General features: G+C 45.1%; 1 pseudogene; it reads left to right on the top strand.

Moving 5' to 3' along the window:
• The first annotated feature begins 790 nt into the window (after positions 1 to 790).
• LOC144116894 (sulfiredoxin-1-like) lies at positions 791 to 8,735 on the top strand (annotated as a pseudogene).
• The last annotated feature ends 3,631 nt before the right edge of the window (positions 8,736 to 12,366 follow it).

Genomic DNA, 12,366 nt, shown 5'->3' with positions numbered 1-12,366 from the left:
CTTCGCCACGTCCGACGAGAAACGCAGGGCCACAGTACACAAACACGCCCGCCGCTCACAGTAGGTACCAGACTTTGGCAAATTCTCCTCGCCGTAACTTGACTTAGGAGCAAAAGAAAACACCATAGAACAAACACGCACGATATTTGTTTGCAACGGTTGGCCGCTGCCGGATCCTGTTTCCAGACGAAGCGCAGCGCAGCGCAGTCACCAATGTTCACTGTAATCTTTTTTCGTCGCCTCACGGCTCAGAACAAACGTACGTGGCACAAGTTGTGCATCGTAAGCTTGCAATAATATTTCCGGCATGACAGACGCCCACAAACAATTCGATGTAACTCTGACGAAGGGAGACGCACACAGCTTACGCGGCCCGGCACAGTTCGAAGCGAGGGCGGCCATGTTAGGCACGTTCTCCGTCGGCGGGGTCCCCGGCAGTCCGGCTCATGACGTCACCTGAAGTGCGCGCCTACTGGCGGAGGCTTGTGTGCATCCGCCTTTGAGGGGCGAATGCCGCTGCCTTCTTAAGTTGTACCCGACTATAATAGCAACTTACCAACAAATTCAATTCACTTAAAAACAGAAACATAAATATGTGTTTATAAATTCACGTGCTTTGTACTGCGATCGTATTCAAAATTTTTATTTAAATGAGAAACAACACAAACAAATGTTGCTAAGGACAGGGAATTCTACGGAAGGACCGGAGCTAGTTATGCGGGGGACAGACTGAAGTAAACACAAAGAAAATGACCGGTTCCCGGCTCTGCCTAGACGCTTTGGCTTCAAAATGGCTGAAACTGACGTGATGGCGGATGGTGCTGATGCCTTCGGAAAAACAGTTTTATATCTTGATTTTAACTCCTTCGTTACGGCAGCTGGACATGGGAATGTGCAAAATGTCATCGCGAACAGTGGCTGAGGTGGTACAGGTGGTACAAACATTTCCAGCGTGCACTCTGCTAACATCTCCAATGTGCACGAAGTGCCACTGTATGTTATAGCGCGCCCAATTCCTGTTACTCAGTACGACGAAGACAAAGTGAGAGTCATTGTAGAGTTGCTTCAGTTTAGTAAGCGCATGTTGCTTCACAGGCGTTCGCTTTGTTTGCCGCGTCGCAGTGATGTGTTACCGTACTCGTTTGTTTCCCGCAGCCGAGCGCTTTCCGTGCTTTTCGAAGTTCGCACGTTGGGCGATACCTTTACTGTGTTTAAAGTTACGACATTATAGGTGTTTGTTATGTTAGCAGCCTAAGCGCAGCTCCTTTAGTGCTTTCTTTGAACATTCGCATAAGTAATTTGACTAAGGGCAATCCACGACGAGTTCGAATGCCTGGGTGTCGGCACGCAACCTTGGATTGCTGGTTCCTACGGTGTTCTGGTGTAAAACGAAACCTTTATATGACTTGGGGCAAATCGGGCTCCTAGAGGTGAATTCACAGATATATTTAGTGTGCAGAAAGAGGTAATTTGTCGTACAGCAGATGAAGTTTAGCTATCTTTAAGCCAATTCTTGCGTGCTATAATATCGTACGCTTCAGGCATCGAGCCCGGACTGCCGTGACCACATTGACTGGACATTGCATCCTGTAAGGACTAAATGCTGCCGTCGAATATTTATTTGGCTCCAAGTAGAAGAATTAGCCGGGGCAGGTATTTCGGCTAATGGTGAAAATACACACTGATACTCTTAATGTGCGTGCTGTAGGACTCTTTTTTTTTGCACAATTTTACTCGCGCTTTCTGGTAATGTTAGCGATAGCGCATTTCTTGCTTTCGTCATTCGTCAGAAAACTAATGTTTGCGCACCCCTGCTTGTATTGTGTGCTAACCTTTTTCATTTGATTTGTACTGCACAGATGGGTGGATGCAAGTTGGCTTGCAGTCTAGCCGCAGAAAGGGTACACGCTTGTCTAAGGCCATTGCCATCTGCGCCGACCTGCACTATTTAAGTTATCTGTTATGCCTGATTGCACATGTGCAAACGACCTATTGAAAACCTATGGCCCTTCGTCCAAACTAAGGGAGTGGAACATAAGAAATGAATTTGCATGAGGGTGTCAATGTCTGCCGCGATAACATGTCATTGTGTGGTCATTGTTGCTGGAAGTGATCTAATGTTTAAACGTGTTATTATGAAAGGGAGTATGTACAGTATTAAATGTCAACTTGTAGTGTATTAAGGAAAGATGAACCAAGGGCACACGCTTCAATTTAGCGGTTTTCTTGCACGGTGAAAGTTGGATTTAGTGAATTATGCCCCAAATCACACCAATAGCTGCATGGAAGTTTTCATCGCAAAGTGCATTGCTTGTATTGCACCTAGCAGTGACATATCAAATTTGGAGCCTTTATAGACACCTCCAAAACTTTTCTGCTTTCGTTTATGCCGGTATATAGCTTCCTTGCAGTTCGTATTGAGGAGGAGAAAGTAGCATCGACAACATCTCTGGCTCCTTCAGTTATGGAGAGCAGTCCTTTGATTTTACCATGGGCTGCAAATAAGTGCTGCTGTTGTCTTAACTTCTTTAGTAGGGTGCAACTCAAGAACGATGCGACAGATGCCCCTCAAAGGAGGACCTCCAGCCAATGGTGTAGACCAGTTTTCATGGTGCCGCGGTTAATCTGATGAAGCCCTGGTATTCCTATTTCATCTGCAACCCCTGCAATTTCGTGCTAGTTAGTCCAAGTGGATCAGTAAAGGGGCAGAAATGGAGAATTGATTAATGGCATTGGCTGGAGGGGCTCCTTTAAGGGGCATTTTTCACTTCGTTCTTGAGTTGTATCCGGCTGTATTTCATATGACTTTAGCTGGGTGAAGAAGTTGGACTTTATCAATAGGTAAAGTTGTGAGCTCTTTAAAGCAGGAAGCGGTATTTATTTTGCTGAATAAAGATTCGGCATGTGAGAGTACTTTGTATAGTCATTGTTTTTACTGAAAGTAACTTATGAAATGTGTCATCGTTTTTTTTTCAGTCACTCTAGATATGATGCACTTTTTCTGAGTTTAGAAGTCATTAAAGCTACATGATAATATGGATGAGTGTGCTTTTCACGGTTCCATGCTTGGCATTTTCATGAAACCCCAAATGTGAAATGTGTTTAGTAACCCAGCTGCAAATAACTAACAATTAAGAAAAGCGTTTTGTGCATAAATTGAGCGATGTCGAATTGCTTGATGTAGCGCGCAATCTTTGCATGCCCTGAAATTTGGTATTTGTTGGTTCGCTGTACATAACTACTTTGTCTGTGTACAGGGGAAATCACATATAAAGGGAACACAGCTCCAACTGCAACCAAGCCGCTGCGGTGGCTCAGTGGTTATGGAGCTCGGGCGGGTTTGATCTCATCGACGGCGGTCGAAGTTCTTTGAAGGCGAAATTCTGAGGCCCATGTACTGTGCGATGTCGGCGCACGTTAAAGAACCCCAGGTGATCGAAATTGCCGAAGCCCTTCACTACGGCGTCCCTCATAGCCTGAATACCTTTTGGACGTTAAGCCCCCACAAAAACCAAACCTATTGCGAATAAGCCAGTCGCAAACTCATGCAAAGGGGCAGATGACACAAAGATCCTTGTTGTGATCTCACTTCTCGTGCGCCACTCTGCATTTATTCATGAAAGAGTTAGACGCAGTGGCACTCCTTAGGTACGTAGCCACGCGGAGCCGTGTTCTTTCTAAGTGTGATCGACCCTGTACAGACATCATGTGCATCCGGTGTGTGCACCTGTGGCCTGGCTGCAGTTGTGAAGCCCCATCATTCAGATGCTTGAGGTGCAGACGGGCTTAGACCCACCTCACTCCAATTAGGCAGCGCTTGACTGCCACTTGGAAATTAACCCACTAGTCGAATCTGCAGCCATCCTCCATCTCTGACACCCATGTGACCTTTTTTTGCCATCTCCCCCAACCTTTGGCTATCCATTAACCTCCGGAAGCCTTCCTGCCTTTGCTGCAATAAAACTCTCTCCTTACCATTCCTAAAGCGAGTAGAACAGCAGGAAAGCGATTTGGTGGGAAGTATCTGCGTTTTTTTCTTCTTTTATTTTATCTATAGAAGCAGTTGCGTAATGTTTCTGCTATTATTTTTTTGATAACGTTATTTATTGCCTCAGGGCATAAAGGGAGTTGTGAAGGAAAAAAGAAAAAGGGGGGGGGGTGTTAAATGAATGAGAAAAGGTGGACCGATCTAATGAAGATGAGGAGGGAGCAGGGATGTGGCCCCTGCATCCAAGCAATATATGAGGATAGCTGGTTTTGCTGGAGACCTGCGGCTGCCAGATGCCAAATTCTCGTTGGTTTCTGCACCGGACAAACTCACAAGTGGTGAATATCAGCCTCAGTATTTTGGCAGATTCAGACAGGCCACCCTGGGTGGGGATATAAGTGTCGGAATTGATGCCACGTCAGAGTGACGACAGAAGTAAGGGCAACCCCGACCTGGATATTCCTAAGCACAACCTCCTCTGCACAGGTAAGACTGCGAAGGAGGGTTATCACACCCAGAGGGACGAGAGCACGTGTGAGGCACTGGGGGTGTTCATTTCTTGTGAGGAGGAGGTTTGGTTTGGTATCTGGTGGTTTAACGTCCCAAAGCGACGAAGGCTATGAGAGGCACGGTAATGAAGGGCTCCGGACATTTCGTCCACCTGGGGTTCTTTAACGTGCACTGACGTCGCACAGCACACAGGCCTCTAGAATTTCGCCTCCATCGAAATTCAACCGCCGCGGCTGGGATCGAATCCGTGCCTTTCGGGTCAGCAGTTGAGTGCCATAACCACTGAGCCACCGCGGCCGGTTTTGTGAGAAGGAGGGTAGCATCATACATGATGAGAAACTAGGTATTGATGCGGGTAGAGTCGCCAGGCGGGTTGTAGAATCTGCAGAGATTTGTGAACTCCGCAGTTCAAGTGGGACCCACTCAACTGGAATGGGTTGTAGGATGCGAGCCACTGGATGATGTATTTTCTGGCAGATTTCTGGGCTGCGATTTACGCGTTGGAGTAGACAAGTCGCTTGAAGGGCATCAGTGCCGATGACAATGTGGGCTGTAGGAAGCAAGGTAACAGCGGCTAAAGAGCGAAGCGTGCCTTAGACAGCAACCAGCTCATTGTGCAGTCATTTCAAGGAAAACTTGGACAAACCTTTACCTCCCCTAAAGTATTGCGAGGAGTCATATACTCCTGGCATAATGATGCAGCGCTTAAGCAAAGCGCCACTGCCCTGACAAGTGGCTGTTATAAACATAGCCACCAGTGGGGCGTTTGAGACCCAGGTTGTTTATCCCGATCTCCTGTAAGGCTGATTTTTTGCAGATGTGGTTTTTCGGGAGGCTGTCTGTCTCTCAACCAATGAGTTCATGCACAGTGCCATGGTGTGCAGGAGGCAATTTCATTGAATTTATTTGAATTAATTTTATTAACACCTGTCGTGGTGGGCAGGCGATTCAAGGTGGGTCACCTGCTTGTTCGTGACCAGGCTGGATGGATTCCGGCTTTTCTTATGAATGGGGCCTCTGGAGCTATCGCATTAATATAGTCACATCAGTCAGTCATCACAACAGGCTTACTTGCTAGACCTTACCTCTGATGTCTAGACTAATAGTTACTAGAAAATTCTGTCTTTCTCTTTTGTCCTGGATCAGCCTAAGTGATACGTGGTTCCAAATTTTGGCATTGGAATGAGGGGTGGGTAAGTTGGGATTTAAGGTGAAAGAAAAAGTATGCAAGACAATGGATTAGGTGACACGCTCGTCCCTGTGTTGTTCTTGCCTGTTTGTTGTCCTATGTGCTGCTTCTTTCGTCATGCTAGAAAGGGTTGCCCATGGGTTGTGAAAACAAGGTCATTGCACCACAAGGCTGATACAGGTAGAAGCTTAGGAGTGGAAAGTTGAATAGGTGTTTTATATGAGGTAACAAGTTTAAGTTGTTTTGGTTTTGTATTGATGACTACAGTAATGATTGTCGTGCTAGCTGTTGACACTCTTCTGGTCAAAGTGTTTGTGATGGTTTGGTTTTGATGGCTTCTGAAAAATATTTTTAAAAATTTCATTAATTCTTTTCAGGTACTACTTGTCATCTCGATTCCAGACAACTATTTCTCCGCCTGAATACAGACCTCAGAAAAGCTAATGGTTAGTTTTCCAACAGTAAATACCAAGGGAATTCTTTATAAGCATGTACAACATTTTGTACAAAGTGTCACAGAGGTAAAAAATTGTAACATTGAAATACCAGGGTTTTTAAGCTAAACGCCTTTGGAATGGAGGATCACTTTCTAGTATTAAGCTACCGCGGTGGCTGAGAGATTACGGCGCTCGGATGCTGGCCCGAAAGACTCGGGTTCGATTCCGGCCGCGGCGGTGGAATTTCGATGGAGGCGAAATTCTAGAGGCCCGTGTACTGTGCGATGTCAGTCCATGTTAAAGAACCCCAGGTGGTCGAAATTTCCGGAGCCCTTCACTACGGCATCTCTCGTGGCCTGAGTCATTTTGCGAACTTAAACCCCCATACACCATAAACCAAACTTTCTTGTATTTTCAAAAGAGGCACGTGATGTTATAGTCAGATACAACTCAAGAACGAAGTGACTTTTTCCCATCAAAAGAAACCTTTCCAGCCAATGGTGTCAGCCGATTGTCATGAGCATGCTACAGTGTGTTTATGCAGGGAGTGGCAGGTGAAAGGGAACAGTCCCCTCCTTGCATTGTCACGCTGCTCCCTTCATTTCGACGCTACCAAGTTCATGAGAATTGGCCGACATCATTGGCTGGAGGGGGCTCCTTTGGCAGAGAAAAGCCGCTTTGTTCTTGAGTTGTGTGTGACTATAGTAATGCTAGAAATTAGGAAGGTGTAATTATTGCTGGGAAGAGCGGTCTGAGTAAAGTGGCGGATTATACGTGACGAAGCTGATCATTTTGGGAAATGTTATTTGCTGCATTTGATTTTTTTGCATGAAAAGCAAATATTTTGTGATGTGAGGGATGCTAAGTTCACCTGGAACAAAGAATCACTGCTAGGTGTAGCAAACGCTCAAAAAAGGCAGCATTAGCTGTGTACACAATTCTGCACATAGCATCTCAAAGGATTAAATAATGGTGGTATTGCAGCTGTTGCAGTCAAGTGGCTTTGTCGTGCTTCTTCCAGCAGCAGCAGTGCCCTCTCGATGGTGGTTTCTCTTGTACACATCAGACACTTAGCAATATTATTCTCTGCTTCTCTCACTTTTTGCTTTTTTGGGTGCAGAGGGGGAGGGTCAAACGAATGCTTGGTTGGAGCTGTGGCAGGTGTGCACTCTCACCTGTTGATTGAATGTAGCCTGTTATACCTAGTGGCACGAACGGGAAAAGATTATTTTTGATTATTTTTTCATGGGTTCCACCACAGTTTTGCTTGCTAGTATGTAATGGATGTCAGTAGTGCGTTGTGAGTAACGCTATGCTAAAGCATGATTATCACAGCTGCAGCGGTGTCAAAGTGTAGTAATATGCATGCAACAGACTTAGAATCACTATTATTTGCACTCACCAGCACCACAGAGGAACGTGCAATAAAGCTGATACACAATGAAGCACACTTTCATGAAGGAATAGTGTTATGCGTACCTTTTGCAGAGGCGCAAGTAAACTAGAAAGCCGAGCTTAAAACTCCTGAATGAATGCTCGAAAAAGAATAGTACTGTGAATGGAAGCAGCTCTTACAAGTAAGCATTCAGAGAACTTCTTTTTGGGCTAGTTGGTAAATGATCATTGCACTTTACAGGCTCCAAAACCACACACACACGTCAGAGAGAAGAGAACGGGACAGAGTGCCACTCACAAACCACTTGTGAGTGTCGCTATGTCCCATTGTCTTTTCTCGTGTGTGTGTGTGTGTGTGGGTTTGTTGCCTTTAAAGTACAATGTATATGTAAGCAACCGGACTCTGGGGAAGCATGTTATCTTTTGGTATGACGGTTGACTGCCTTGCATTGTTAACGGCTTTTCATGTAGAGGGCACGCCCCTTTCATAAGAGGCATAGATGGACAGATTGGCTGCATTGGGAGACAGTGCAAGCTGGCCTTGGTTTGAGTTTTACTCTGCAGCATATATGCTCTAATATTTTGTAAAGATGATTTTAGCCACTCGATCCAGTGTTTTTGGCCAAGCTTAGTTCAGGGCACCTTACTGTAGCAACAGGATAACTGTGAACAGGTTAAGCCTAAGGTTTATGCAGGCTTGCTATCCCATTGTGGGCCACATTTGCTGCTTGAGCCAGCAAGTTGTACAAGGTGTTCTGTTGCAAGTGTTACATGTGAATCTTACTAGAGTCCAGAACTGCAGCCTGTCACAGCTCTTTGACATGCCTCTGGCCAGCTGTTGATATGGTAATGATGCTTGGTGCGTAGTATTATTCCAGTCTTCTTGTAGTTGCTCACTGAAAAGGCAGCAAGTGTGTGAAGCATCCGCATTTTTTTCATTTTTGCTGTTGCTATGTAAAGATAAAATTGTTATAGTGCACTAATTTAGCCTCTTTCTTTTGTGCAGAACCCGAACACCAAAGACCAGGTTGCACCTATAGGCATTCTGTGGGTCAATGGTACTGAAGGTGGAAACTACTATTTCTCTTTCGGAGGCAACCACAGATTCGACGCCAATTACAGGTTGGGCCTCACAACCATCCGTGCCAAGGTTATTCAGTCAGCAGCTGCAGTGCTGCCTTTCTACCTGGGATTGTCAACACCAAAGCTCAAGTGATTGCTGGGCTATCCTCTGTGGGGTTTGTGTTGATTATTGTAATTTCCATAGTTACCTGCACTGACGTTTAATAACTTGCGCCTGACTGCCATCGCAGCTCTCACCGTCTGCTCAGATATACAAAGCCCATTATGTTCACATATTGGATTGACAAGAAACTTTGCCTGGAATATTGAATTATTAAAAACAAGCGTCTTTGTTTTCTTTTTCCCAAAGTGACTCGACCTCTAGGGAACAGCGTACTGTAGGGCTGCGGATAATTTAGACCGCCTGGGGTTCTTTAATATGCACTGACATCGCACAGTACATAGGCCTTAGGTGCTTCACCTCCATTAAAATGCAGCCAACGTAGCCTGGATTATACCCGCGCCTTTGGGGTCACAGCCAAGCACCATAACCATTGAACCGCCTTGGTGGCCCGAACGTCATAGTTATTCTCAGTTACTTTTCAATCTGTATCTTTTCATGAAAAGTGAAAAATTAACAAATATTTTAAAAATGCAATGCAGCGGACTTTGCATGCTCCCTTGATATCAGCCACTGATATCTGCCAGTGTATTGTAGATGCTGGCTGCACTGCTGATGTTAGTAGATATAAGCACTTATCATTCATCCCTTCAGAAGTTGGTTGCTATACACTAACATTGCATTCTGCTCACAGTAATGTATTGATCATCACCGCAACCAGAACAGTTGAGCTCACTGTGGACCTCTTCTAGTAATCTACAGCTGCATCGATTTGTACATGTAGAGGCACCCCAGCATTTTTCTTAAGTTCATCACTGCGTCAAACTCCTTCCCCATTTCAGTTATACTTCCCTTCTCTTGGTATGCACTCCGTCTCTCCAGTTCAACATTGGTAATAAGTTCAGCATATCTGAAGCCCTGTCCATCTTCATTCTTTCCTTTAAAGGGACGGTCTACTGTCAGAGACAGGTACAGAAATATTGGCACATTTTAAGAGACCTTGCTAGTGGCGGCGGGCAGAACTCGTGGTTTTGAGGAGGAATATATATTTTAAATTGGCAAAGAAAGTGAGGTCTGAGTGGATAGTTGGGACACGCTATGTTTTCTTGTTACAGTTATCATTGTAGACGCTTCAATGAAAATACCGCATTTTATTACTATGTCCCAGCATTATACAGGCACTTAATTTTTGTTCATACAAACTTAATGCAGCCTTCTTTTTGCTCTTTCAGTAAATTGCGGTGATTCTTATTGTTAACTTTGCTTGATCATCTTTTAAAATGGTTTCAAGAAGAAATCATACCCAACGCGGCCGCTACGCTTCCGGTAGTGCTGCTGACAAAAGCGGCTACTGACATCTGTGATAGATATCACCGGCACTGTTATTTTGTTGTTGATATTTTTAAAACCACCTTAGTGCTCTGAGCTGTAACTTTAATAAAACCTGCGCGTCTTGGTGAATGTCATGCTCATTATAGCCATTGCATGGTGCCTATGCGATGTGGCATGCATGATGTCCATATAGTTGTATGTATTCCTGTACTGACTCATGTATTGTGTCCCCAGTTTCAAGGTTTGCAGGCGCTGACGACCATGAGAAAGTGAGACTACCTTATTTAAAAAAAACTACGTTTTAAATTGTTCTGCTGTGTATTTCTGTGCCGCTGCTAGATATTCACTTATTACGGTTAGGAACTTCTTGATTGCCTCCGACTGTCCCTTTAATTTAAGCCAGAATATTCTCAACTCGCATTTATTTTATAATTGGCGCTGCTCTCTTTTTATCCTTGTATGCTATGCCCATAAATTTTCCCTTTGCGTCACTTGCTTCTTTCTCTTCAAGTCTTATATTTATTCTTTTGTTGGCCTCAAAGGTTTTGCTTTATTGCTTCTTATATGGCTGAGGTATACCCTGTGTGGTGGATGTAGATATAATTGAAGCTGTGTGCTGCTGACAGGAAGAGTTCTCAGGCATTGCAAGTTCTTGCCAAAGTGTATGCAATGTGATAGCGCTAAAGCTCTCGTTCTGCAGAAAATCCATTGGCGTCAGCATTGTGAGCGAAAAATTTCAGGAGAAGCAACCTCGGTGGACCACCAAGGTCACGCGATCTTGCGGCTTGATCACAACCCACCCACCGGATTGCAAGTAAACTGACCACCATGGCAGACGACAGTCAAAATAATTATTGGTTGTGGTGAGAGAGAGAAGGGCAACCAGGTTTGCATGTGACCCATTGGTGGCAGCACCTTCCATCAGGGCAGCGGCACATCGCTTAACCATTGCACCACCATTCAGAAGGGCAAGGTTCCGGGCTAGTTGGTAATGCATTGTACACAGAAACAGTGCGATGAAACGCGGACAGCACGAACACGTGTGTGTTTCTTAATGTGGCCCACGTTTCATCGCGCTGTTTTTAAGTACAATGAACCACCACGCCAGGAGTGGTCTGAGGACTCTAAGGGACCTCTGAATGTAAAGTCGAAAAGGACCAGCTCCACATAATTGGGCATTAAACAATAATGCTATCTTGTACTACCCTTAAGGCTGAGCTTAAGTGTCCCCTCCAATTTTTTGTGCTATGTGGTGGCCTTCTGTTTCTTCGTTCATTTGTTTTGTGGCTTTTATTAGATTCTCCCAAAGTATAAGGAGCAGGCATAAACTACTGTTCTACAGACATTTATTTGTGCCGCTGGCTTTGGTTAGGAATTGGCAAGAAAGTTATTTTTGTTTATTAGGGCCTGTTTTTGTTAACCCATTCGCTTCCAAAACTGGCACTTCGCCTACCTGTGGCATTTGGCCTAAAGTCCCTGAAGTGGGCGAATCACCTTGTCACTTCTGCCTTCTCACTTTTTGCAGCACCAATTTCAGAAGAAGCACTTGAGTCAAAAGGTACAGGAGTTATGCTCTTGTAAAAAAATGCAATTTAAAATTTGTATGCACTGCGCCTATACAAACAATGACTAGGCACTCAAGCAGTACAGAGTCGATCACACTTTTCTAGAGCGCTCGAGCGGTGCCGCTCGGTGAAAATAAAGCGAAATTCTGAAGATGGACATTCACTGAAAATTGCGTTCAAGAGCAGCCTAATAGACATGTGAACCATGCAGGCACTAGTGCCTTATCCCCAGCAAAGCAGCTGCGATAAGATTTAATTTAATTTGCTCCACAGCACTCCACTCAAGCGCTCTAGACAAGTGCGATCGACTCTGTACATAAATGCTCGTTAATTCTAACTGATGCCCGAGTCCCGGCACAGCCCTATGAATAATTCGAACAAGTCGTTATCCGCTACTCTTAATTCGATCTAGGAGCAACTGGCTGACACCGCTCCTCGTAGATAGAAGTTTACCCATAGTGAGTAAAACCCGCTCCAAATTTGCCAGAGATGTAAAACAATGAAAAAAACTATTACAGAAGGCTCAGGGAGCCCGACTTCCGGTGCATGCCGTAGCAGGTTTTCACTGCTTGAACATTCGCCCGCGCCGCCGATGGTTCGGCGCGAGCCGTTTCAGGTTTTCGTTATGCCACGGTCGCTTGGTCAGCGATCACGTGGTGTATGCCAAGACCTACTGATTTGCCGGTCGGCGCCATGTTGCCTCTCTGATTGGCTGTCAGAAGTGTCAGTCAGCGACAAGGCAGAGCAAAGTGGGTGTCAATCATCGT

The sequence above is a fragment of the Amblyomma americanum genome, chromosome 1 (genome assembly GCF_052857255.1).
Source record: "Amblyomma americanum isolate KBUSLIRL-KWMA chromosome 1, ASM5285725v1, whole genome shotgun sequence".
Lineage (NCBI taxonomy): Eukaryota > Metazoa > Arthropoda > Arachnida > Ixodida > Ixodidae > Amblyomma > Amblyomma americanum.
This window is presented reverse-complemented; position numbering and strand designations above follow the sequence as displayed.